This window comes from Pan troglodytes, chromosome 1 (assembly GCF_028858775.2).
Source record: "Pan troglodytes isolate AG18354 chromosome 1, NHGRI_mPanTro3-v2.0_pri, whole genome shotgun sequence".
In the NCBI taxonomy this organism is placed as follows: Eukaryota; Metazoa; Chordata; class Mammalia; order Primates; family Hominidae; genus Pan; species Pan troglodytes.
The window spans coordinates 151,502,691-151,527,821 of NC_072398.2; the positions used below are offsets into that span (position 1 = coordinate 151,502,691).

At 36.6% G+C, this 25,131-nt stretch overlaps 1 pseudogene; it reads right to left on the reverse strand.

Moving 5' to 3' along the window:
* Nucleotides 1–2,388: 2,388 nt before the first annotated feature.
* Nucleotides 2,389–3,518, reverse strand: LOC469229 (alcohol dehydrogenase class-3-like; annotated as a pseudogene).
* Nucleotides 3,519–25,131: the final 21,613 nt, after the last annotated feature.

Here is a 25,131-nt window from a genome sequence, read left to right on the forward strand (position 1 = left end):
ACATTATATTATGCTTTATGATTACATAAATGTTAATTTGTGATTTTTGGGGTCCTCATCACCTACTAACATCTCCATTTCCACTCACTTCAATCTGTTGTTTCTTTTCCAGTGTATGGCTGTATATGAAAAATAATGTCATTTGAGCTCTAATGTACTTCTTCTACCTCAGGAGAATGTGTTGTGGGACAGGTTGTAGGTACATCTGTTGAGGGAGCCCTCTCCAAACCCAGAATAACTACGACATTGCAATATGACATAACAGACCACAGATGGGATAGTGTTATTGTCTTTCATGCATATGAGTATGTTGGAAAATATGTTTCTTCATTGTGTTTCATAGCTTGCCAGTAGCAGCTAGACTTTTTTTTTTTTGGTCTAGTGGGTGGTGCTATACAACTTTTATAATTATCCCCTCTGTGTTTCTTATGGCCTTATCCAATTTATATAATTTTTTCTGTTCTTATTGTTATGCTCTTCTAACTTGTTTTTTTTTGTTTTGTTTTGACACCTAAGTTCCACCAAGTTTCCCAATATGATGCATATTGCATGTTAAAATGATTTCTATGATCCAGTCAGAAGACCATTACATTTGAACTTTTTCTACAAGTGGTGATAGATGCTTTTCTGCATCTTCTGAACAATTTGGCCGGCCCTATTTATAGTTAATGAAAAATTTGTGAAACCCTAGCTAAGACAGATTAATGTCATGAAACATTTTTTTTGCCTTTGTTTATATTATAAACCTATTTGATAAGGAGAATAAATTAACATGTTAGATGATGTTACTTTTTGAAAAAATTGCAAACTTTTCCTAAAGCAATTCAGTTGTCATGACATTTCTATTTTTAGGTTGGTATCTTTTGATAATCTCTTCATACTTTGCATCTAGTTTTTCTTTCCTCATGGAAAAGACTATTCAGACTGTCATTGAAATATCTGAAACACATTTACATTGTTTTATTTTGGAACAGCACAGTTGAGACATAATTCATATACCATACAGTTCACACATTTAAAATATTCAATTCAATGGTTTTTAGTATATTTACAGAGTTGTATCAACATCACCATAGTCAATTTAGAATATTTGGGGGGATTGTCATGACCCCCAAAAGAAACTTCATATCCTTTAACAGTTACTCTCCGTTTCGCCCCAGTATCAGGCAAACACTAATCTACTTTCTGTTTCTATAGATTTGGTTCTTCTGGACATTTCTTACAAATGCAATAATATATGGTCTTTTGTGATAGCTTCTTTCACTTAGTACAAAGTTTTGAGATTCATCCATGTTGTAGCAAGTAGCAATACTTCCTTTTTATTGCCAGATACTATTCCATTGTGTGGATATGTGTCACTGTATTTATTCATTCATAAATTGATGGATAGCTGAGAATTTATCTCTATATTGCTATTATGAATAATGGCACCACACGCATTTATGTCCAAGTTTTCATGTGGACATATATTTTCATTCCTTTTAGGTATATACCTAGGCGTACAATTGCTGAGTCAAATGTTAACTCTATTTTAACTCAAATGTTAACCTTAGGAAGAATTTCTGGATAGTTTTGCAAAGTGGCTGCACCATTTTACATTCCCACCAGCAATATGAGGAATAGACTTTCTCCCCATCTTAACCAACACTTGTTATTATCTGTCTTTTTAATTTTAGTCAATCTAATGAATGTGAGATAGTATCTCATTGTGGTTTTGATTTGCATTTCCCTAATGGCTAATAACATTGGACACATTTTTTAAATTGTATTTATTTATTTATTTATTTATTTATTTGAGACAGGATTTCGCTCTTGTTGCCCAGGCTGGAGTGCAATGGCACAATCTCAGCTCACCACAATCTCTGTCTCCCAAGTTCAAGCAATTCTCCTGCCTCAGCCCCCCAAGTATCTGGGATTACAGGCATGCGCCACCACGCCTGGCTAATTTTGTATTTTCAGTAGAGACAGTGTTATTCCATGTTGGTCAGGCTGGTCTCGAATTCCTGAACTCAGGTGATCCACCCACCTAGGCCTCCCAAAGTGCTGGGAGCACAGGCATAAGCCACTGCACCCAGCCTGGACACATTTTTTGTGCTTATTGGCCATTTGTATGTCTTTTTTTTTTTTTGGTAGAAATTACTTTTATTATGTTAAAATATTCCTTAATGAGCTAGCAATTATTTATGTGGAGGATGGTCCAGAAAACAGGTTCATGACTAAATTGTCCTTGTCCTTGATTACAGAAATTCATGAATTACACACATCACACTATTCTCTGGAGTTGCTGCTGAAGGTCTGCGAGGCTGTGAGCTTGGAGGAGCTTCTCCCTGCCTGTTAGGCTGCTCCCATCAGATCACGACAAGATGGATGTTATTTTTCTCTTTGGAATTAAATCTTGACAACAGTTCGAATGCTCTTTCCAGAATGCATGAGTTCAAAGGCTTTGTTAATTTCATCAAAAGACAGATTGTGAGTCATAAACTCATCAGCTTTTATCTTTTTGGACATATATTCAGACACCAACTTTGGGACACTTTCTATACTCTTCCATCCTCCAAAGGCAATGCCTTTCCATGTGCGACCTGTTGCCAGCTGGAATGGATGAGCAGCAATTTCTTCACCTGAAGCAGCTACTCCAACCACCACATTGGTGCCCTAGCCCTGGTGACATGCCTCAAGTGCTGCTCTCATGACCTTCACATTACCCGTACATTCAAAGGAATAGTCCACTCCTCCATCAGTGCTCATTATCTCAATGAGCACTTCCTGGGTGGGTTTACTAAAATCCTGAGGACTAATGCATTCAGCGGCTCCAAGTTCTTTGGCCCTTGCAAATTTATCTTTATTGATGTCCACACCAATGATCTGGGATGCACCAGTCACTTTACAGCCCATGGTAACCCCCGATCCAACTCCTCCCAGGCCAAAGACGGCACAAACAGAGTCAGGCTCCAGCTTGGCAGTGTTCACAGCAGGATCATAACCAGTTGAAATTCCACAACCTAGAAGGCCAACTTTATCCAAAGGTGCTAAAGGATCTATTTTGGCAACAGAGATATCAGCCACAACTGTGTATTCAGAAAATGAGCTGATTCCCATGTAATGTAAAATTATCTTTCCTTTGCAAGTAAATCTGCTGGTACCATCTGGCATTAATCCTTTCCCTTGTGTGACTTTATCTTCTGGCAAAGGTTAGTTTTAGGATTTAGACAAAATTTGCATTCTCCACACTGTGGGATGTAAAGTGAGATGACAGTGTCACCCGCCTTCAGCTTAGTAACTCCCTCACCAACACTTTTCACAATTCCAGCACCTTCATGTCCCAAGATCACCGGACAACAACCCTCAGGACCAGCTCTGCTCAGGGTATAGGCGTCAGTGTGGCAAACCACAGTGGCAACAATCTCAATTTGAACTTCATGAGCCTTTGGGGGTGCCACCTCTACCTACTCTGTGGAGAGAGGCTTTCCAGCCTCCCAGGCAACTGCAGCCTTGTACTTGATAACCTGGTTTGCCATGTCCACGGGTTCTATCCATTTGTTTATATTTTTGGAGAAATGTCTATTCAGATGCTTTGTACATTTAAAAATTATATTATCTGTCTTTTTAAAATAATTGAGTTATAAATATTCTTCATATATTCTAGGTAAAAGTACCTTATCAAATATTTTACTAGCAAAATTTTTCTCCCATTCTGTAGGTTGCCTTTTCACCTCCTTTATGATATCTTATAAACACAAAAGATTTGAATTTTGATGAAGTCTAATTTATCTATTTTATTTACTATATTACTTCTGCTCTTGGTGTCACATTTAAGAAACCATTGCCTAATCCAAGGTGATGAAGAACACCTGTTTCCTTCTAAGAGTTTTATAGTTTTCACTCTTACAGTTAGATCTTTGATTGATTTTTAATTTTTGTATATAGTGTGAGGTAAGTGTACAACTTCATTCTCTTGAATGCAGATGTCCAGTTGTGCAAGCACCATTTGTTGAAAATATTCTTTACCATGAAACTTTAATCTTAATCTAAAGATAACTAGATTTGCAGGGATTTAAGCAGCAAATTATTATCCCCATGTTATTTGACAAGCATTAGGTAATCACTAATTTTACCTATTTTGTGATGGACTTTATGCTGGTAGATCACTAGGGCCCCTCTCCTCAGTGTGATTATAGTCTAATTAGTTATTTTATAAATTATCAGGCTTAAATAACATTTTATATACTAAATATTATTGTCCTGTTTCCATCTCCTATAAGGTAAATTAATGTAAAATTTCTCTTTCTAATTCTTACTGATATCAATTCTTTATTTCCATAATTTTCTGTGCTCTTCCTCCTTCCTCCTTTTCCTCTTCTTCTTCCCCTCCTCCTCCCCTTCCTCCTCTTTCTCCTCCTCCTCTTCCTTCCTTCTTCTTTTTCTTCTACCTCTTCTTCCTCTTCTTCTGTGCTCTTCCTCCTTCCTTCTCTTCCTCTTCTTCTTCCTCTCCTCCTCCCCTTCCTCCTCTTTCTCCTCCTCATCCTCTTCCTTCCTTATTTTTCTTCTTCTACCTCTTCTTCTTCTTTTTCCCCTTCTTCTCTTCCCCCCTCCCCCTCTCTCTCATAAGTATAGAGCATTCTATGTATTAGAATTGAATATTCCAACACCTAAGATCCTCCACATTTATGCTTTTTTCCTATCAATGTGAGAGAATTGCTTCATCCAAATGTGAATATCAAGCTATTTGTTTATTCTATCTTTATCTAAGTGTCTTTTTTCCTTATTGTTTGTTAAGTAAGTTTTACTAAGAAATATTTAGAAAGCCTCTTCTAATTTTCATGTTCTCCTAAAAATATTCAATGTTCACAAAAGCTACTCAAACTGTCAAGTACAGTTATTTTTAGTGAGACTGAGAATAATGTAACTAACTCCTATGATATTTTATTACATAAGGCTCCATATCTGCTTATGAGCTAATTAGAACAGATGTGATACTTGAAATCATAACCACAAGGTTGAATTTGCAAGAGGTGTTTTGTTTCATTGTGTTTCACATCACTTTTGAGGTACTCTGGACACCTGGGGCTCTATAAAAATAGTAGCAATAACAATGAAAAGAATAGATGAGGACAGTTCCAAGATACCTGTGCAAACTGCTCTCTACACTAATAACCATGTATTTAAATTCCCATCCTCAACTCTCACAGATTGGGGCGGTCAATTCCTGCAGTTCTTACGGAAGCATCTTTGTGACTTCCTGGAAACTATAAAAATCTTTGCCTGTATCAGCACATATTGGTCATATGGTATGCCTGCCTCTAACAACATCTTTCATGAATGCAGAAGTAATCCCCAGTAGAGATCTAAAATGCTAAATCAATTTCTGTTTTAAAATCTAAACCAAAGTAACTGAAGTTTGATGTTGCTATTAAGAATTTTTAATTCTTGTAAAGCCTCTAGAGATTATCTGAGAAAGCCACTCAGAATAGAAGTGCAATTTCTTGTCTGCATTGTATCGTCAACCTCTCTACCTTTATTTGCCATAAAGAGAAAGATACCCTTATAATGACATATTTTTTCTTGGTTTCCGACCAATTATGTGGTTTGAAACATATTTTGCCCGTATCACAGAGCAGTTTCTATTCAACTCAAAGAAAGAGATAATCTACATGAACATTACTGAAAATATTACTACCCTACCTGGGAATTTGACTGGATTTTTCAAATCTATTGAGCAAGTGGGGAATGAATTTTTCTCAAAATAAAGAAATTCATGCTTTTTCCTTCTGTAGCCTTTCATTGCAGGATCAAAAGAACCACACATAGAAAATGAAAGTTTTAAGCACAGCTGCAGCTTTCTTGCATACTTTTCACACTTGAACCCATGAAAATGGAAGAAAATATAGTAAGGACATTCTGCTAGATACATGTAAAAAGTCATTTTGATGCTTAAGGGAAATAAAATATCTTAGCAAATTAACCAATACTAGTTTTATTGAACTGACTTTAATGTGGTATGAGAAACACTTCTTTCTTCTTCTATAGCTACAGTTGAAAATTAAGCTCTCCTCCCATTTATCCATGCACTAGAAGAGACCAAGATATGTGTGGATGGGTGCACAGGAAAGAGTACTGAGACCCCATGATGGATGATTATGAGAAGGAGCTTTGAGATCTGTAAAAGTTTTGGATTTGATGTCTAACAATACTTATAAGATAGGAGGCATTAGAAAATTATATTGACAGTTTCTCCATAGCTGTAAAATAAGTATCATAAGAATACATACTTCTTAGGATTTCTGTGAATATTAAATAAGATGATGCATGTACGGTACACAGAATCATGCCTTGCATAATTTTAAGCTCACATTAAAACAATATATTTATTTATAACTGTTGTTGGTGTCTAAAAAATCTCACAGCAAAATCATCACAGTCTTAGGGCAAAACAAAGAAGAATCAAATACAGCTGTTTTACAGACAGAAGAGCAAGAAAAACCACAAACTTCCTTCTCACATCCTCTGTGAGTTCATGCAGGATCTGTAAGAACTCTCTGTGACTATGTAAAAGGAAAATGCCTGTCATACTACAATACTGTTTGAAAAGTTCAAAAGAAAAAGGTCATATAATGTGCCCAATGCAAATGTAATGTTTTCCTTTCTAGTTAGTTAATTAGTTATACACTAGACTGTTGTACCTTTCAAGCGCTTTCAAATGCAAAAGGTATGATTGCATGCTTTCAGAATTTTGCAGAATGGATGATTGACTTCTTGTAACCAGATTTAAACTGTACCTAGCTTCTGCAAGTCAGGCACATGTACTGATTTAATAATTAAATGCCATAGTCTCATTCTCTGTTCTACCCATGTGTTTTTCCTCAGGCAGTGAATTTGAATGTTGAAGAATTTTAGAGTCCAGACTTCAGTGGATAGTCAACATTGGTAAAAGAAATCTACGGTACGTCACGCCAAAACAAATCTGAAAGTATTTGCACTTCTTGTAATTGCAAGCTTCACAAGACACACAATCCTTACTGGACTTCTCAAATGTCACAAAGATTTCCAAAGGACAAATATATGTTTATGTTTGCTCTATTGTATTAGTAATTGTTGAGATTTTCTCATAAAGTAATAGAATTTCAAACAAGGATACTTAGATCTTATAGCCCTACTCTCTCATTTTAAATATAAGAACACTGAAACTCTGAGAAACTAAATAAGTCACTTTTGTTACATATTCGTTTGATCCAAATACCATCTTTTAGGTGAAAAAATGCCCAGTATTATTAAAATATGAAAATTCATTCAAGAGTGGGAGGAGCCAAGATGGCCGAATAGGAACAGCTCTGGTCTACAGCTCCCAGCGTGAGCGACGCAGAAGAGGGGTGATTTCTGCATTTCCATCGAGGTACCGGGTTCATCTCAATAGGGAGTGCCAGACAGTGGGCGCAGGTCACTGGGTGTGCGCACCGTGTGCGAGCCGAAGCAGGGCGAGGCATTGCCTCACTCGGGAAGTGCAAGGGGTCAGGGAGTTCCCTTTCCTAGTCAAAGAAAGGGGTGACAGACGGCACCTGGAAAATCGGGTCACTCCCACCCAAATACTGCGCTTTTCCGACGGGCTTAAAAAACAGCACACCAGGAGATTATATCCCGCACATGGCTTGGAGGGTCCTACGCCCACAGAGTCTCGCTGATTGCTAGCACAGCAGTCTGAGATCAAACTGCAAGGCGGCAGCGAGGCTGGGGGAGGGGCGCCTGCCATTGCTCAGGCTTGCTTAGGTAAACAAAGCAGCCGGGAAGTTTCAACTGGGTGGAGCCCACCACAGCTCAAGGAGGCCTGCCTGCCTCTGTAGGCTCCACCTCTGGGGGCAGGACACAGACAAACAAAAAGACAGCAGTAACCTCTGCAGACTTAAATGTCCCTGTCTGACAGCTTTGAAGAGAGCAGTGGTTCTCCCAGCACGCAGCTGGAGATCTGAGAACCGGCAGACTGCCTCCTCAAGTGGGTCCCTGACCCCTGACCCCCGAGCAGCCTAACTGGGAGGCACCCCCCAGCAGGGGCACACTGACACCTCACACGGCCGGGTATTCCAACAGACCTGCAGCTGAGGGTCCTGTCTGTTAGAAGGAAAACTAACAAACAGAAAAGACATCCACACCAAAAACCCATCTGTACATTACCATCATCAAAGACCAAAAGCAGATAAAACCACAAAGACGAGGAAAAAACAGAGCAGAAAAACTGGAAACTCTAAAAAGCAGAGCGCCTCTCCTCCTCCAAAGGAACACAGTTCCTCACCAGCAACAGAACAAAGCTGAACAGAGAATGACTTTGACGAGCTGAGAGAAGAAGGCTTCAGACGATCAAATTACTCTGAGCTACGGGAGGAAATTCAAACCAAAGGCAAAGAAGTTGAAAACTTTGAAAAAAGTTTAGAAGAATGTATAACTAGAATAACCAATACAGAGAAGTGCTTAAAGGAGCTGATGGAGCTGAAAACCAAGGCTTGAGAACTACGTGAAGAATGCAGAAGCCTCAGGAGCCCATGCGATCAACTGGAAGAAAGGGTATCAGTGACGAAAGATGAAGTGAATGAAATGAAGCGAGAAGGGAAGTTTAGAGAAAAAAGAATAAAAAGAAACGAGCAAACCCTCCAAGAAATATGGGACTATGTGAAAAGACCAAATCTACGTCTGATTGGTGTACCTGAAAGTGACGGGGAGAATGGAACCAAGTTGGAAAGCACTCTGCAGGATATTATCCAGGAGAACTTCCCCAATCTAGCAAGGCAGGCCAACATTCAGATTCAGGAAATACAGAGAACGCCACAAAGATACCCCTCAAGAAGACCAACTCCAAGACACATAATTGTCAGATTCACCAAAGTTGAAATGAAGGAAAAAATGTTAAGGGCAGCCAGAGAGAAAGATTGGGTTACCCACAAAAGGAAGCCCATCAGAATAACAGCAGATCTCTTGGCAGAAACTCTACAAGCCAGAAGAGAGTGGGGGCCAATATTCAACATTCTTAAAGAAAAGAATTTTCAACCCAGAATTTCATATCCAGCCAAATTAAGCTTCATAAGTGAAGGAGAAATAAAATACTTTACAGACAAGCAAATGCTGAGAGATTTTGTCACCACCAGGCCTGCCCTAAAAGAGCTCCTGAAGGAAGCGCTAAACATGGAAAGGAACAACTGGTACCAGCTGCTGCAAAATCATGCCAAAATGTAAAGACCATCGAGACTAGGAAGAAACTGCATGAACTAACGAGCAAAATAACTAGCTAACATCATAATGACAGGATCAAATTCACACATAACAATATTAACTTTAAATGTAAATGGACTAAATGCTTCAATTAAAAGACACGGACTGGCAAGTTGGATAAAGAGTCAAGACCCATCAGTGTGCTGTATTCAGGAAACCCATCTCATGTGCAGAGACACACATAGGCTCAAAATAAAAGGATGGAGGAAGATCTACCAAGCAAATGGAAAACAAAAAAAGGCAGGGGTTGCAATCATAGTCTCTGATAAAACAGACTTTAAACCAACAAAGATCAAAGAGACAAAGAAGGCATTTACATAATGGTAAAGGGATCAATTCAACAAGAAGAGCTAACTATCCTAAATATATATGCACCCAATACAGGAGCACCCAGATTCATAAAGCAAGTCCTGAGTGACCTACAAAGAGACTTAGACTCCCACACATTAATAATGGGAGACTTTAACAACCCACTGTCAACATTAGACAGATCAACAAGACAGAAAGTTAACAAAGATACCCAGGAATTGAACTCAGCTCTGCACCAAGCAGACCTAATAGATATCTACAGAACTCTCCACCCCAAATCAACAGAATATACATTTTTTTCAGCACCACACCACACCTATTCCAAAATTGACCACATACTTGGAAGTAAAGCTCTCTTCAGCAAATGTAAAAGAACAGAAATTATAACAAACTATCTTTCAGACCACAGTGCAATCAAACTAGAACTCAGGATTAAGAATCTCACTCAAAACCGCTCAACTACATGGAAACTGAACAACCTGCTCCTGAATGACTACTGGGTACATAACAAAATGAAGGCAGAAATAAAGATGTTCTTTGAAACCAGTGAGAACAAAGACACAACATACTAGAATCTCTGGGATGCATTCAAAGCAGTGTGTAGAGGGAAATTTATAGCACTAAATGCCCACAAGAGAAAGCAGGAAAGATCCAAAATTGACACCCTAACATCACAATTAAAAGAACTAGAAAAGCAAGAGCAAACACATTCAAAAGCTAGCAGAAGGCAAGAAATAACTAAGATCGGAGCAGAACTGAAGGAAATAGAGACACAAAAAACCCTTCAAAAAATTAATGGATCCAGGAGCTGGTTTTTTGAAAGGATCAACAAAATTGATAGACCACTAGCAAGACTGATAAAGAAAAAAAGAGAGAAGAATCAAATAGATGCAATAAAAAATGATAAAGGGGATATCACCACCGATCCCACAGAAATACAAACTACCATCAGAGAATACTACAAACACCTCTACGCAAATAAACTAGAAAATCTAGAAGAAATGGATAAATTCCTCAACACATACACTCTCCCAAGACTAAACCAGGAAGAAGTTGAATCTCTGAATAGACCAATAACAGGAGCTGAAATTGTGGCAATAATCAATAGCTTACCAACCAAAAAGAGTCCAGGACCAGATGGATTCACAGCCGAATTCTACTAGAGGTAGAAGGAGGAACTGGTACCATTCCTTCTGAAACTATTCCAATCAATAGAAAAAGAGGGAATCCTCCCTAACTCATTTTATGAGGCCAGCATCATCCTGATACCAAAGCCAGGCAGAGACACAACCAAAAAAGAGAATTTTAGACCAATATCCTTGATGAACATTGATGCAAAAATCCTCAATAAAATACTGGCAAACCGAATCCAGCAGCACATCAAAAAGCTTATCCACCATGATCAAGTGGGCTTCATCCCTGGGATGCAAGGCTGATTCAATATACGCAAATCAATACATGTAATCCAGCATATAAACAGAACCAAAGACAAAAACCACATGATTATCTCAATAGATGCAGAAAAGGCCTTTGACAAAATTCAACAACCCTTCATGCTAAAAACTCTCAATAAATTAGGTATTGATGGGATGTATCTCAAAATAATAAGAGCTATCTATGACAAACCCACAGCCAATATCATACTGAATGGGCAAAAACTGGAAGCATTTCCTTTGAAAACTGGCACAACACAGGGATGCCCTCTCTCACCACTCCTATTCAACATAGTGTTGGAAGTTCTGGCCAGGGCAATTAGGCAGGAGAAGGAAATAAAGGGTATTCAATTAGGAAAAGAGGAAGTCAAATTGTCCCTGTTTGCGGACGACATGATTGTATATCTAGAAAACCCCATTGTCTCAGCCCAAAATCTCCTTAAACTGATAAGCACCTTCAGCAAAGTCTCAGGATACAAAATCAATGTACAAAAATCACAAGCATTCTTACACAACAACAACAGGCAAACAGAGAGTCAAATCATGAGTGAACTCCCATTCACAATTGCTTCAAAGAGAATAAAATACCTAGGAATCCAACTTACAAGGGATGTGAAGGACCTCTTCAAGGAGAACTACAAACCACTGCTCAAGGAAATAAAAGAGGATACAAACAAATGGAAGAACATTCCATGCTCATGGATAGGAAGAATCAATATCATGAAAATGGCCATACTGCCCAAGGTAATTTACAGATTCCATGCCATCCCCATCAAGCTACCAATGACTTTCTTCACAGAATTGGAAAAAACTACTTTAAAGTTCATATGGAACCAAAAAAGAGCCCGCATCGCCAAGTCAATCCTAAGCCAAAAGAACAAAGCTGGAGGCATCACACTACCTGACTTCAAACTATACTACAAGTCTACAGTAACCAAAACAGCATGGTACTGGTACCAAAACAGAGATATAGATCAATGGAACAGAACAGAGCCCTCAGAAATAACGCCGCATATCTACAACTGTCTGATCTTTGACAAACCTGAGAGAAACAGGCAATGGGGAAAGGATTCCTTATTTAATAAATGGTGCTGGGAAAACTGGATAGCCATATGTAGAAAGCTGAAACTGGATCCCTTCCTTACACCTTATACAAAAATCAATTCAAGATGGATTAAAGACTTAAACGTTAGACCTAAAACCATAAAAACCCTAGAAGAAAACCTAGGCATTACCATTCAGGACATAGGCATGGGCAAGGTCTTCATGTCTAAAACACCAAAAGCAATGGCAACAAAAGCCAAAATTGACAAATCGGATCTAATTAAACTAAAGAGCTTCTGCACAGCAAAAGAAACTACCATCAGAGTGAACAGGCAACCTACAAAATGGGAGAAAATTTTTGCAACCTACTCATCTGACAAAGGGCTAATATCCAGAATCTACAATGAACTCAAACAAATTTACAAGAAAAAAACAAACCCCATCAAAAAGTGGGTGAAGGACATGAACAGACACTTCTCAAAAGAAGACATTTATGCAGCCAAAAAACACATGAAAAAATGCTCACCATCACTGCCATCAGAGAAATGCAAATCAAAACCACAACGAGATACCATCTCACACCAGTTAGAATGGCAATCATTAAAAAGTCAGGAAACAACGGGTGCTGGAGAGGATGTGGAGAAATAGGAACACTTTTACACTGTTGGTGGGACTGTAAACTAGTTCAACCATTGTGGAAGTCAGTGTGGCGATTCCTCAGGGATCTAGAACTAGAAATACCATTTGACCCAGCCATCCCATTACTGGGTATATACCCAAAGGACTATAAATCATGCTGCTATAAAGACACATGCACACGTATGTTTATTGCAGCATTATTCACAATAGCAAAGACTTGGAACCAACCCAAATGTCCAACAATGATAGACTGGATTAAGAAAATGTGGCACATATACACCATGGAATACTATGCAGCCATAAAAAATGATGAGTTCATGTCCTTTGTAGGGACATGGATGAAATTGGAAATCATCATTCTCACTAAACTATTGCAAGAACAGAAAACCAAACACCACATATTCTCACTCATAGGTGGGAATTGAACAATGAGAACACATGGACACAGGAAGGGGAACATCATACTCTGGGGACTGTTGTGGGGTGGGGGGAAGGGGGGAGGGAAAGCATTGGGAGATATACCTAATGCTAGATGATGAGTTAGTGGGTGCAGCGCACCAGCATGGCACATGTATACATATGTAACTAACCTGCACATTGTGCACATGTACCTAAAACTTAAAGTATAATAATAATAATAATAATAATAAAGAAAATTAATTCACTATATCTTCATATACCTATCTGTATATGTTGTATGTCTTTGTAAGGTGTTTGTATTCTGTACTGCTGTCACACACTTTTGAGCCTGGGAGAGGTCAGTATGTCTCAGGCACTGTGTAGCTCCCCAGTTGCTATAGATTTCTTCTGTGGGCCCAGACAATATTTCTCTCTGTGTATAAAGGCATATATGGCTAAAACCTACTCTACCTCAAAACTGCTTGGTAATGATAGGACATAATATAGGTAAATTTCACTCAAATATTTCCTAACCTGTGATAGTTATAACATATTCTATAGGTATAAATAAGTCTACATTTAAAAACCAAACCAAAATTTTCACCATATTCTAATCTTTATCCAATATTACTCAAACTCAGTTAAAGAGACCAGATAAAGTATAGGCATCAGGCTACTCTCCCTTCATTTTTATCCCTTTCACTCATCCCTAAGTGTTTCTTCTTCAGCTGCTAGCAATCCCAACATTTCCCAGTTCCTAAATGAAAGCATTCAGTCACATATCATGGATGAAAATACGTACACAGGAGAAGAAATTTGTCTGCACCTTGCAGACTTGTCAAAATGACCCATTATACAGATAAAGAAAGTGCATAAAATATCTATTCACATGCATTGTAACCACAAATAAACGGTGTGAATTATATCTGGATGCTTACATATGAATGATTTAAATTATTGTGACATCTTTCCTTTTCCAAAATATCACAATGGCAATGAAACCACTGAGTATAATCCTGATAAATTAGAATCCAAGTTTGTTTTGATAAAGTAGCAAGCACAGCCAGAGTGAAAAATACCGGGTAACTAAGAATACAGGCCCAAAAGGAAAAAAGAACCCCGAGACGGGGTGGCAATCCATTTTAATGGGAATGGGTCTGGATATTGACTTAGAAGACTGGGAGTCAAATCTCAGCTTAGTTACTTATGAACAGTGAAACTCCAGAGAACCATTAAGTGCTAGGCAATGGAAGATGTAAACACGACTACAACACTTTCTAATGGATAAGATGCTTGTGAATAGATCATTATAATACTATGATGAAAATGCTTCAAAAGAGAAAATAATAACATAGAATAAAAGGAGAAGGAAACAACACACTCTCTTGAGTTTAATATGTTTTCACAAAGTGGACAAGTTAAAGAGTAAGTAGGCATTTGCCAGATGGGAAACGGAAAGAACATTCAAGGCCAATAGAGCTACAGGTAAAAAGCATGTAACAGTGAATGAGCATGATAAGAAAAGGAGTTTAAGAAGGTCAGTGGATCTGGAGGCCACTGGTTATAGGGTAATGGAGAATTTGGGCTCAGTGAGCTTGGAAAGCCTGGATTTTAGAGGATTTTGCCTGATACGCATCAGAGCCTTTGAACTCTATCTCGTGGACACACCAAGTCATATGAAAGGTCTTTTAGTAGAGAAATCACAGGGTTCAATGTGTGCTCTACCTAAAGTAACCTTTGCTAAAGTCTGGAGAAACAGTTGTCACTGTAAAAGTATGTGGGAGGCCATTTTTAAAAGGCTAGGCAAGACATATGGGGGCATATGAGAGACTTGCCTAGGACAGGAATTATGTAATTAGATAGTAAAAGCCAAATTCCAGAAACGTGTCAGCTGGAATCATTACTTGGGATACAAACTGAATGGTAATGGTTTGTAAGAAATGTTGGAAGTATAATTTTTGAATTTAAAAGAATAGGGTTTGGTTTAAAGTTTTAGAAGCCATCAGTTTATAAATGGTAGCTGCAGCTATGACAGAGGCTAAGATCTACCAAGAAGAATGTATAGAACACAAAAGTTGAAAGGGTGCCTTCAGGGGAATACCAACATCGAAAGGATAGGCAGAGGTAGAGGAAAGCCAAGTAGGGTTAAATAGTAAGATAATCAGAGAGGTAGAAAGATTTCAGGAGCTAGTTGTAGATGACAGGCTAAACTGAAGGGATGATTTTAGTAATAGAAAGTAATCAAAGAAACAAGTGTCACAGAGATCATGTGAGCTGAAGACTCTATAAAGATATTGTGTGAGAAAAACATCCAGAACAATAATACTGGGGCAAGGCAGAATATTCATTATACTCGAAATGCATCCTTTTATTTGAAGTCAGCTTAATGGTTCTATACATGTTACAACAAGTCATTGAATGTGGTGAGCTCAGTAATGATCGCAGTGTTAAGCCTGCAATACTAAACACTGTGTCAATTTTCTAGAAACATCTGTGGTGTCTTTATATGTGGCAGAGTTATCATATTGACAATAAATTAATATGATCTTTCTCAGTTTTATGCACCATTTTTTCTGTTTATTTGAAATAAATCATTACTGTATCAATATATTAATGCGATTTTTAGCATTATTATTGGGATAGTCGGCACAAAAGACTGGTATCACAAAACAGTGATAAAGTGTTAGCCATAATGTTAATCACTTCCATTTGAAGTGATCCTTCTTTGAAGGTCTCAAATATTAGCACTTGGTTTTTCTGTGCAAGTACATTTGCTATTGCGGCAGAGCTGAGATTTAAAAATCAATAGTAAAAAAACAAATATTCCAAATATTTTTGCCATGAAAGAACTTAGAGATGTGCTCATGCATGAGAAAAGGAAGATCTGAACTTCACAACTGAAGAAAAAGTTCACATTTCTCTTAATCTACTGTTAAATGGTGGAACATATCTCTTCACATGCATATTCACTGCTACATATTTAGTGAAAACATACTGAAAATAATTCCTTGCATCTAAATCTAATTTTGGCATTATCTAAAATTTAAGTTGCTTAAATTTTATCTCACTTTAAAGATATTAAATTTTATGTATGAATTGGATCAAAGTACAAAAATACAACTATGTATAGTATCTATTGAACCTACCTAAATATATAATGCTTTTTTATCTCATGGCTTTGTTTCCCCCTTATTATATTATATAAATATATAAATATTATAAGTAATATAATTTAAAATAATTGTTATTTTCTAATAAATATTCACAAAATACCCTCAATTTCTGTGTTGCCTCTGGAAATGCACATTCAGGGTGCATTAGAAACATGCTACTTTGTCTGTGGTTTTCTGGGAAGCTTTGAGGTTTTAACTTTGATCTCTCCTCTTACACACTGAGATTTTCTCCCGACTCCACTAGCCAAGACAGAATTTCTACCCTTGATCTCTAAGGTAATTTCAAATATTCTCTTGACACCAGCATCACTCAGTGGCAAAAGTTTCCCTCTTAACCATGGTGTGTTTACTCTTCAGTTTCTCTGTTGGCCTTTGCTCCCTAGACTCAAAAGTGACTTTTTTAAACTTTCCACCCCCAGGAATAGTTTTTCAGTCATTTAGTTCACATGTTTTCTGCTTTGACTAAAGTATTTTGAGGTCCCATTTTTGTTTCCTCAACTGTTTCAGCTCCTTTATCTGAGGAAACTAGATTTTCTCTTTGATCTGCCAAAGAATCTGCTACATCGTTTGACCACAGGGTGAACTCTACTTAAAGTGACTCCATATTTTTGTGGCACTCTCATTCATCCCTTTTTAAATGCTGCATCTCTGTCAAGGTACTCTGCACCTTGGATATCAAAGTTGTAGGGCTTTTTTGACTAGTTAACCCATTGCTATCAAATCTTATCTCAGAGATTAATCTGTCATCAGTCACTTTTACCTTCATGTGCCATTAGTGCGTTACTTCAATTGGGGATATTTGCAAATGAACTCTGTCTTTCAAAGGTGGGAAGAAAAGTAGGAGTTTGTTTGACATAAAACATAACAAGTTAACAAACTACTGGCACTTTTGCAAAGAAGGCCTTTCTAAAGCCTATCAGCCTATAGAATACTTTTCCTTTTGCCATTCATTAAGAAGAAACAGATTGTCCGGGCGCGGTGGCTCATGCCTGTAATCCCAGCACTTTGCGAAGCGGAGAAGGGCGGATCACCTGAGGCTGGAAGTTTGAGACCAGCCTAACCAACATGGAGAAACCCCATTTCTACTAAAAATACAAAATTAACCTGGCATGGTGGTGCATGCCTGTAATCCCAGCTGCTCGGGAGGTTGAGGAATGAGAATCGCTTGAACCCGGGAGGCAGAGGTTGCAGTAAGCCAGGATCGCACCACTGCACTGCAGTCTGGGCAACAGAGTGAGACTCCGTCCAAAGGAAAAAAAACAAACAAACAGATCATGTACAAGGGAAGAAGATATCTATTAATCTGCATCTGTGTCATTCTTTCACATAAATTGACGAAGTATACTAATAATTCTGTGTACTTTAACCACTACATAGAACTTTCACAGATATTTTCTGACAAATAGTTTCACAGCCTGAGTTAGGTGTTAACATTTTCATCCCAATTTAATAAAGTCAAATTTATAAAGGATCAAGACTTTCAAAGGACCTCAATTAGTAGTGATTGGATTTGGAACTCTATTCCAGGTCTTCTGTTGCACATCTTGCTTACTTTTCCCAAAATCAAAGCTACTATAGTTATGATTCCAATGCTTCTCCAAACCTACCATTTTCCCAGTCACTTCTTTTCAACCAGTGCTTAGCTTCCAGAATATGAATCTAACACAGCATTAAATGAGTTTAATACCAGTTGCAGATGGATTTCAGATCAATGTTATAAATGCAACTTACAAATAAGTTGAAATAGTTTACTTGGCATTTATCCTAACCAAGATCATTCTGAATTCGAGGGGTAGTGCCAGACCACAATTATACAAATGTCATTGTTAATATCCTTAAATTATTATTATTCTAGCACTGCCATTTGACTATTAATACACTATTAATACTGCCTTTCTTGCAACATTTGCCTGCCTTCTGCAGTTCTTTTTGAACCCATTTCTTTCATTAGCTGCAAAATTCTCACTTAGATCATCTGAATATTCCTATAGTTGATAGGAGTTCCTCTGGCAACAAGGGCTCTTTTACAGAATCACTCATTACTACGGCTCCAAACAGGAAGGCATCAATTTCTAGATTGAATTAAATTAAATTTAACAGATCTTTAAAAGTTGTCATGGCCTCTAAGGTATTAAGTATAGAATTTCTATTACTAAAGTCTAACCTAGTTATATTCAATTATTCATTTATTCTAAAAACATTTATTGTACTAAGCTATTCCAGTTTCCAAAATTACCTCCTAGAAATGTATGCTTGTATATCTCATTTGTTTCTATCAAGGCTCTATTACAAAAATAAACATGAAATATTGCAATGTGAAATTTTAAGTATGCTTGTTTTTAGAGAGATAAAGAGGAGATATTATGAATGTATAATTCCCTGGTGAAATCATATTTCTGACATTGGCTTAATGTTGTACACCACTAATCTATTTTTTACATTTCTCTTTTGTCTGAATACAACATGGGCAGGTTAAAAGATGCCGAGGTAAATCCAGTGCTGAAGTTTGAATGTACTCCTTGCTCAGACAGATTCACTATCGTGAAATCTCTAACTTTAACTATTGCCTTGAATACTGAGCTTAGGAATTGTTTCCACTGACAATAAACAATTACAGCAGATGAGTAATGATTCTTTATGCCTACTACACTAGGAATCTGCTTGATGTATGTACTACTGCTTAGACCAAGGGGATCTTGAGGATCCACTATCATCCTCCCAAGTACCATCTAGATGTTCAATATCAAACAGGCCTCTTTTTTTGCCCCTCTCTTAGATAGAGGCATATATTTATGAGTATACATATATCCTCACATAAAAGAAACATTTCTCTGACATTGTACATTTTAACAGGATAAGGTCTAGGGAAGAGAAAAAATTTTTATAACTTGAAACAATGCCATTTACTGTTTTATCAATACATAGATTAAGAAATTTAGGCTTTGCAAAATATTATGGGGGTTAGAAAAAGTCAGAACTCTTCATTTTAAGAAGCATACGATTTAGAGGAGGAGGCAGTCACAGAATAAGGAAATGTTACACGACTACAGTTGCCAGTTAATTATACAGGCAATTTTGTTTAGGAGTTTGGAAATTACTTGAGATTTAGTAGAGAAGGCTTATAAAGGAGATAGAATTTTATCTGGCTTGAAGGCAACTGTGAAATAAAAAAGAAAAAAAAACTGAACTTGTATTTTAAATCTAGTCTCTGTCATTTTGTAGCTCTGTGCCTCAGGAAAGGAATTTAGTATGTGCAAGCCATAGTTTCTTAATCTTTAAAATAAACCACTGTTTCAGAGATTTATTTGGAGATTCCACGTAAAATCACAAGCATAGGGCCTTGCAGATAGTAGGCTCCCAATAATGTTACATGAAGATAGTTGGAATTTGCATAAAAGAGAAAGGGAATTCCAATCAAGGAAAGTGAGCAAAATAATAAAGGTGAAAGAAAACAAAATAAATTCAGTCTATTAAGTGTGCCAGTTTGATTGACATGGGGAACAGATATAAATGAAAACTAAGGGTCCAGATTGTGAAACCCTCTGCAGAGGAAGTCTAGACTTGACCTTTGGGCAATGGAGAGTAAAAAAAGTATTTCAGCGTGAACATATACTCTCAAAGCAGCATTTTGAAAGTTCAATTCAGAAGCAGCAAACAGTTTTATTTTTCCCTAAGAATTGCATATTTGTAGCCTGAAATATTTTTATGACTATAATAATTTAACCTCAGTCTTCAAATATACCCCTCACAGTGGTCTAAGGATACAGTGATGAAGAATTGCTTAAGGTAGTACAAATTTATCATTCAGCTAAGAAAATTAAGTACATTAGGGAGAAATATTTTTTTCTGAGTATTTAAGGAGGCATTTCAGCATCCTGTAGAAATCAGTTGCTGTTTTTTAAGAGATCTATGTGGTTAAAATGTACACTCTGACAATACAATAATCACAATAGAAGAGGCCCCACAAAATACATTTGAAAATCAAACAGGATACTGTTTTCAAAAGCAGATGTCCGGACTGAGCGCTACACTCACCTAAAATATCCAGGAGGTAAGTCTGGGTAAACTTTGTAACCTGCACTTAGAAGGGTAATGTTGTCAAGACATCTAAGATCTTGAAAACAACTATCACAAAGACTGTCTAGGGATTTTATTTAGTAGCTCTCTGATATGCCAAGTGCTTATTCTTAACAATTGACTATGGCTTTATGGCTTTAATCAAGAAGTGTGTGTGTGTGTGTGTGTGTGTGTGTGCACGTGGAGGATAAAGAGACAGGATGATTATACATGGTTATTCTTTAGAGTTCTATGCCAGTGACATTACTGGTATTTCTGAGATGAAGCATCATGTATTATAATTAAATATCAACACTGATTGCTGATGTCTACCTTGGTTCTTGAAAGAGTTCAAGTCTTTGGCGCAGTCACATTCTTAGTTACTCTGCAAAAACTCTAATGAAGAAAGTGAGAAAGATGTGTTAATATTTAATAAGCCTACTGATCGATTGCTGTGCCTCCTAAAATGTTCATCTCTTTGACTGGTGGGAAATGAACTTCATTAGGCTTTCTCTGCCACCTTATAGCTCCTTGTTAACATTTCCCCTTTGGGGTCTCTGAGAAAAAACGCCCAGCTTGTATTCATGAATCTCTGCCAACCATACTCTCCTGCACTATTTTCTATATTCATTTGCTGAGAAAAGAGGATGTAAATCTCATTTTGCAAGGAAAACATTACCAGTCCTTTGAGATTGAAAGTAAAATTTGTGAAATGGTATTTCTATGATTCATAGAAATAACCAGTAGATTGATTTAATATACGGAAGCTAGTACTATATTTAGTTTCAAGCTATGAATATAAAAAATATTAAGCACTTTTTCATATTTTAGCTTCCTCTTACATGTTTTATTTGAAAAAGCAAAAGAAAAAATGTGGAGCTCTGAAAAAAGAGAAACTACTAGAAAAGGTTTATGTAAAATAGTTACTATAAAATTTCATTTATTTAAAAGACTTCAAATAAAGGAGGAAGAGGCAACAGAGAAGCAACATTTACATAGTGCTGGTAGCAAAACAGAAATAATTCTTATTGATAAAATAATTATCAATGTAATACTTCAAGATATTGTGGCATATAATTTTAGATAATATGATATATGCATAAAGGACTGACATTAAAGCTGAACTTAACAGTAGAAAGAAATGGTTAAATATACTGATAATTTAGTATGTGCCAGGAACTTGTTAAATATTTAATGCACATTATCTCATTTAAGTCTAATAAAAAGAAACGAGATATATACTATATACTATTGGTATTCCTATTTTACCAATGAGAAATCTCAGGAAGAGATTATTAAAAAGTTTTTCAAGTTTACACTCTATAGAAAAATTTTTAAGTACCCCAAAGGGGAGCCAAACCAAAGCATTTGGCTTCCAGAGTCCAAGCTTCTAAGGAATTCATAGATGCATTCACAGATGTAGTCATAGATGCAAGGCCAAAAAGGAATCAGGTGAATTTTCCACTTTTGTAAACTCACCTATTTCCAGAGAAAGCAGAAGAGAGAATACAAACAGAAAAGCTAAACAGCCAAGAGAAAGGTTGTTTCAGAATCTGTCAAAATGAAAAATATTTCTTCTTACCAGAGCTCCTTTTGGTTATTTCAACCTGAACATGAATGTTCAGAAAACCAAGAGACAGAGAATGAACAGAAGTATTTCTTGCCTCTTAATTCTCTAGCTAAAGCAATGGCAGTAATTCTCAGTTATTAAGGAATTGTTTCAAGTCTAGTCCTTTGCTGATGATGGAATTTTCTTGACTTCCAAGCATTCAAGAACCCAAACTGATGCAAATGTGCTTCCACCAGAATCCGTGGCCACATAATTTGCAGAGCCCAGTAAAAAACAAAAATATGAGGCTCAGTATTCATGAACTATTAAGAATTTCAAAATGTTTACAGGAGAACATTAAACCAAACTCAGACCCCTGTGTCTGCATTGTTTGTATAGCCATGAAGCTTGATTACTCACAGCCAAATTCTGAGTGCTATTCTGTGAGTTCTTCAAAGGGAGACGGCTTGTGACCATTTATAGTATGTGCCTTTGGCCGGAAATTTTGAATATTTGTAACATATAATCTTTTAGTTTTCTTCCCTCATTTGAGACAGATTTATTTGTGGCATTCAGTTATAACGTTCTTACTTTATTCAGGACACTAAAAGAAAAAGACTTTATATTTTCTGAGAGGAAATAAGGATTCCTGTGATTTCTGGATAATCTTTAAAGAGAGACTTTGAACAGAGCACATGTTGATGTTATTATTTTCTTCCTTTTTAATGTAGTCTATTTCTGGAAAAGGGGTACATAGATCTTTGTGTAACCACCCAAGAGCAATAAAAATAATTAGAGTTTATCCTATCTTTTAAACATGAAGAGAAAACATCATTACATGTTGGGTTCAGAAGGCATCCATCCTATATGGGGTTGGGGGAGAGAGTTGGAGGAGCAAACATGAAGAGTAATGACAGCAAACTTTTCCTTCTATACCTCACTCAAAGTTTCCCCTGCCTCTAATTTTATCATCTCACCATTTTCAAGTAGAATTGGCAGGATTGAAACTAGGTAATTTTGATGGGGAAAATATTGGCCATGTGAGAATGAAAGGGCGACCCACCAAACACATTAGCACCTATATAGAACAAGGTGCAAATAGAAGATAACCAATAAATACGTACAGAGGTAATAATTTTATTACTAATATGAAATTTACCAAATATAAACTTACATTATTGTAAGCTATAACATAGAGGAGGGGTCAGGGTAGGGAAAACTGGATTGTTGAGAGACACAATCATAAATTAGCCTTTATCTAGCAATTGCTAGGAGCTATGCCTTATCATCTATTACATCCATCAGAGCTTTATCATGTGACTCTGCTTGAATACCTCTGAGGAACACCATTCTCAGATTGCGTAATGTACTTGGCTCCACCTAGAGTTGTGCTTTTTGGAATTCCTGAAGAAAATATTACTGATGCAATACCACTGAATGACAATAAACACTTTATTAGCATTTAAAACAAAACTATTAGATGTTATAACTACGTGCTAGGAGGAAGGAGTGAAAAAGGGAGTGGTGGATAAAGGGATGACTAAACTGATAAATTTATGAAGAACCAACAAATACCATAAAATAGATTCTTTCATTTTGACTATTATTTGGAGATGAAATATTGAATAAACCACTGAAAGCATGTTTAAGTTTTGATATGTCATAATATATGTGAAAACAGGTACCATATTGCTACAACCCCTTCTTGAATTGTGTTTCTGAAGCTTAATTTGTAAGACTTAAGCATTTCTCCTCTCTTAACCTTCCCATTCCTCATGAATAATTTTTTGGTAGAATCCCATGTTTTCTGATTATATAGAGACTTAACTTAGTCATGTCCTTTGTTGAATGTTGAATATTTAAATACAGCTTTTATTTTAACTGCAAGCTTTTTCTTGTAGCTAGAGTTTTTGATTTTGAAAAGAATAAATCTCTTCCCAAATGGCTTCTGTTTATCTTTAGAAGCAATTTATAAGGAAAATAAATCTGTCATAATCAGGTCACCCCAGACATAGTGCTAAAAGCATTCTAATATCTGAGAAATCCTGCAAAATAAGAAGCAATGCTGATTCTGCTCTTAAATGTCACCTAATGGTCTTATATAAGGTTGTCAATTTTAGTGTTAGTTGATTGTTACATCTTAGAAAAAAATTTAACTGAACTGAAGTATATTCAGCATATACGTTGTTTTACAATAATTTTTTAACATAGTTTCTTTTGGGACACTTAACAATTTTCCCATTGATTAAATATGCCTACGTGAATTAGATGTAGTTGCTTTACTATACAACTATCTTAGAGGCATTTTGGGGGCTCTGAGCTAGATGTGGGGTTTTGGATTTCATTATTCAGGCTTTTAAAAAATAATAAAATAAAATGCAGCCAACAGCAGGATTGACGTGAGACAAATAATGAAACATCCAGTTATTTTTGAGGAATCAGTTAATTATATGCTAATGCTGAATGAGCTTGTGTTTTTGTATGTGCTTAATTTTTTTTAAAGAGTTTATGCATTACACATAGAGTTTGTATGTGTGCTCAGGAACAATGCAGTATACAAATTACAAGAATAATTTTTATTCTATGGCAATTGGCTTCATCTTCTCCAATAATTGTTCAGTGCTACAAATAAATTAGAGCCATTAGGTGAATTTGGTCAATTATTTTGGTAACAGTTGCAGTGGCAATTAATACTTTTTGGCTATAATATTAATATTATCTGAGTCAGATAGTAATTTTATGCCATGAGTGGCTATTTGGAATGCACATCATTTTCCTATTAGCTTATTATAAACTGAAAAGAAAGTTTTCATTACCTAAGGCAAGAATTACAAGCAATTTCAAGAATCTTTAAAATGAAAGGATAATGGGAATTCTTTAAGATACCCCTGACAAGGTCCATGTTCTCCCAGTGAGGGTCAGAGTTCAATTCCTGAACTCATCCATCACATTCTGACTGGCAAGGGCTGAATAGCTGTAACGACTGCACAGGAGAAAGGGCGCCCTTGCTGACCTCCTAAATCACTTTCACACACACAGTTCAATAAATACACACATCCACTCACAAACACCATGCACAAATAACAATGCATTTTAACTCATTATTAGGACAAGCAAGTTTTAAGATTCTTGGATCCCTAAGGGGTTTATATATTTGAGATTTTCTTTTAAATGCTTATTTTAATCATGTAACAGGAAAACAGCATTTCATATCATTATTTCAGTAACAAATAATCAGTAGAAAAACACTTCATTGATGTCTTTTATACACAACGAT